Raw genomic sequence first — 4,577 nt, forward strand, 5'->3', positions numbered from 1 at the left:
ACGGCCACTGAAATGCTGACGCGTGGATGCCTTTTGGTCCCGGTTGGTGCCACCAACCGGGACCAAAGGCCCTCCTGCCTGGGCTCGGCGCACCGGCCACGTGGAGGCACATCTAAACCGGGACTAAAGGGGGGAGGCATTAGTCACGACCCTTTAGTCCCGGTTCAAGAACCGGGACTAAAGGCCCTTATGGACCGGGACTGATGCCCCCTTTTCTACTAGTGTGGAGAGCGAGGAGTGGAAGTATAATATCAAAGGCCCACCAAATGTGGCCATCTTTTGTCATGGTATCACCTTAGGCGAGCTCAATGGGGCTCTGTGCATGGCTGAACCAAAAGAATTGGAGAAGCAACCATGGACGTATGAACATATGGCTCCTTACTGACTCTAATAACAGTATCTGGGTCAAGGCGTATACGATACCTTTGGAGCCATCCACACTCTCGGATTATTGGTGGGTGATACCTTTGAGGGTGTTAGATGATCATGATGGTTCTTCTACTACAGTGCTGGTTGCCTAGCAATATGGTTAGAAAGACTGCCGGTACTACAAATCTATGACCCCCATGATGGGACATGCACGGATGTAACAGAGAAACTGCTCGATGACCAAGGCCGCGCCGTCGGCCTTTTGCAACTTGCACTTGGCGCGCTCTGACTCGGCAAAGATCCAATGGCCAATATCATCTCTGCATTTTATGTGAGGTATTTCTTTAGCAGCATTATGCAATATAGGTGCCGAACAAATGTCTCCGTACTAGCCCAGTCCCTGTACTAGCCGACAGAAGCGGCGTCGGTGGGCGTCGTTCTCCTCCTTGCAGACTCTGTCGTGGTGCTCTCATTCCTTTCGTATCCTTCCTGCAGGAATCCTCTTGGAGTCCTCGCTCCGGCCATGTCCGTCTCAGCACCGCCACAGGAATATGCCCAACTAGTTGGAGAAGATTGCTTCAAGTCGTCGAACACCGAAAGGGAGGCAGCACACCCCCACCCCTCACCTGCAGACCCTCCCATCCGAACCCAATGTCCCTGGTGCCGCCTCCAGGAAGGTTACGGTGCACGGGGCGCCGCCGATGCCCGATCCGCATCGGATCTTGGGCTTTCACCCGGACATGGGTCGGAGGGGAGAGATGGTGTCCTCAGCAGCGCCCCCAAGGAGGAAAGCGGCGCCAAAAGGTGGCGTCGCCGCTGCCGGCCAGCCAAGGAAGCCAAGGTTTCCCTCGGACACCGATCTGCTCCACCAGAACACACCGGAGGTGGATCCGGCCAGATCCAAAGCCGAACCGGGGACTGGGAGGGGAAGCATGGAGGGGAGGGGGGCAATACCTTCAGATCTGGCACGGGAAGCTCCGCGCCGCACTTGACCACCACATGCGGCTCGCCGTCCTCACGGCCGAGCCCTCAGGCCAGCCGTCCGCCTACGCACGCCGCCGGTCGCACGACGGCGCCGCCACGCCAGCAGGGGCCGCCGCCCTGGATCCGAGGGCCTCCGTGAAGAAGGAGCGCTGAAGACCCCGGCGCCCGCGCGGGCTTTCCCGGCACGTCGTCTCTGATGGCGGCGAGGGGGGGAGCGGGGGGAGGGGGGTGGGCGGCGGGGGCTAACCCTAGACGCCCCCGAGTCGCCCTAAGGGCGACGCGAGGGACGGGGGAGGAGGGAGGATTGGTCGTATCCTTCCTGCAGGCATCGTCTTGGAGTCCTTGCTCCGGCCATGTCCGTCTGAGCACTCCTCGGTGGATTTGCTTTTCTTGGTGGTGGTCTCCATTGGACCAAGCGGTTCTGCTTCGACTATTACTAGGTTGCTTGGTCGTGGTTGGGGTGGTGTTTCGGTATCCGGCACCTTTGTATCTCGTCTTCAATATGTGCGTTAAATGTGTTGGTGAAGTGCATTTGTATCTTCTTACTTGAATGTTATGATGATATTTGCTTTATATATATAAAGAGAAGGGAAACCCTTTTTTCGTCGTTAGCTTGTGCACACCAAATCTTGATAAGCAGGACCGGCCCACCGCAGCACGAGATATTTCTCGTTCCGGCGGCCGGTGGCGGTGCCACGCACGCTGTCACGCACCGCGCACTCGATCGAAGAAAGTTGCTGACGAAACATGCATGCATGCATGCCCCCATCTCCCAACCCCGGTGTGCGCCAAAGGAGTTGAGACAAAGTGACGGCGCCCACACGCTCTCTCTCTCTGGCCACACGTCGTTCTCGGGAACACGTAATGTAGGGGGCCGGCCGGGGAGGGAGAAAGCTGGATCCGTCCACCGGCCATGAAATCGACCGAGAATCTAACATCCGCGGCGGCCAAATCATAGTTTAGCTTTGGGGCGCGTGCAATGCCCTTTTGGCGCTCGCTTGGCATGTGCGGGTGACAAGCCGCTGAAAGAGAGAGCCGCTTTTGCTGCCGATGGAGCCTGCGATTGGTCGCTCGAATTTTTAACTAGTGATCGCGCTTTCGTTAGGTTTGAGTAGACGATCGATCGGGAGATGCGGACAAGCTGATTGCAATGGGTACGACGGAAGAAGCAGAGCAGCAGAGGTACACATGCACACGCACATGCATGCACGGCGCCTTCCTCCGATCCGTCGACGCGACGGCCCGTCGATCTTTCTCGGATGGAAAAGCTGCCCATGTGGTCATGTCCATGTGCCCGCACGCAACCACCGTCTCGATCGGGATAGCACAAGACAGACATGGTGGTGAATCGATGTGGTTCCGATGATCACCACCGCAGCATCAATTAATATTTTTTATGGACCCTCTTAGTCGGCGAACGTTGCGAATGTTTTTCATGACATGTTTAGTCGTAAAGGGGTGGCAATTTCTTTCATTTTGTCCAATTAAATTGGTGTACAATGTCAATGCACACAATTCCTATTTTTTTCCACATGATAATTTTCTTCTTGGTTCTCTATCTATAATAGAACCCTCGTGTCATTTTCCTTTTTGGTCTCGTATAATTAAGGAATTATAGACATCTAAAATCCAACATTATTTTTGCCTATAAAAAGGATTACTTTTTCTTGGTAATATGTAGGAAGAAGGGGTCATCTTTTCCTTTTTTTACAGATAGGAAAATTTCGTAGATAATTTTACGGTAGAGAAGACAACTATATATATATATATATATATATATATATACACACACACACGTTCATATCTATACAATAGGTCCGAAAGATCTAAATCCCAGCCTCCATTCCTCGTCTAAATCCTAGTCTCTGCTCTCCACTTCTTTCTTTTTTTAAGATGGATGAGAACAAGCGCTCCAAGTTCAAACATGCATGCATGCATGTAAAACAGAATTGCTGACATCAGTCAAGATTTCATCGAAAATTAAAATTTAAAATGTTTTGTAGCTCAAACTGTCGCTCTAATTGAAAATCCGTTTTCACATATAAAATTCGTTGCGACGAGGTCTTTAAAACGAGATCTCATATTGGTATGTTTCGATGATATTTTTTCTCGGGTCAAAAGTTATCATGTCTGGACTATGTAAGTTATCATCCCTGCAGCACATATCTTATCATGGTGTTTGCACTGAAGTTATCAAGGTATATTTCGACTACTTTATCCATGCGTTGACGTTATCATGGTACTTATCCGTAAATTACTAGGTTTTTGGTTCATACATATCATCCTCGGTCAAAGTTTTTTTTGAACACGGTACAAACGCGGATGCTCATACATACGCACATATACTCACCCCTATAAACGCGCACACACACACACCCTACCCATGTGAGCACTTTCCAGATACTAAGCCGACACTTCATCTTGGGATTGACAAAATGTAAGGGCATATTTATCCCTAAGATGTTTTGGTGATTGATGACAATGCTTTTGCGGACTAATCGTGTGCATTAAGTTCTTTCAGAGATTCATCCATTGGCACGAGACGATTACCTCCCCTCGGTGTTTTATTCAGGACGGTGTAGCTCCTTCGTTTCTCTGTTGGTGGACTATTTTCTTAGGAGTCACCGTACTATCAAGAGGGGATCCGCTTTGATAAGGCTAGGGTGGAATCAACACGTACACATCCGTATCACACCCGATGTTTTCCTTCCGCTTCAATGGAGCTGCCTTTCCCTCCGTACCTGCTCCGTCCTGTCCCAGCGGTAGTACCGCGGTCCTCAGCGGTAGTACCGCCGAAGCTCGTCAAGCGGTAGTACCGCTCCCAGCGGTAGTACCGCTTGTGGTCTTCGGCCGTAGTACCGCAATGGTTTCGGGCAACTACCGCCTCGACTCGAGCCCGATATTTTTCGTGTCGGGTTTTACGGTACTAGGAGGGGCAGTAGTGGCGGTAGTACCGCTCTTACTCCTGCGGTAGTACCGCTCTGGGGCCAGGACCCTACCTTCCTCGTCAGCGCGGTAGTACCGCTGGGTGGGAGCGTGAAAGCACAAGTGCTCCCTAGGTGGTTTTGGTAATTAATATCAACATATCTTTTGTTGGACTAACACTTTTATCTAGTATGTTTCAGATAAGTTCAACAATGGAGTGGCATGGACTAAAGGATGTGGGAACTCCTTCAAGATGCTAAGGACAAAGGATTGGCTCAAGCTTCAAGCTCAAGACTCTT

This window comes from Triticum dicoccoides, chromosome 7B (genome assembly GCF_002162155.2).
Source record: "Triticum dicoccoides isolate Atlit2015 ecotype Zavitan chromosome 7B, WEW_v2.0, whole genome shotgun sequence".
NCBI classification, from domain to species: Eukaryota; Viridiplantae; Streptophyta; class Magnoliopsida; order Poales; family Poaceae; genus Triticum; species Triticum dicoccoides.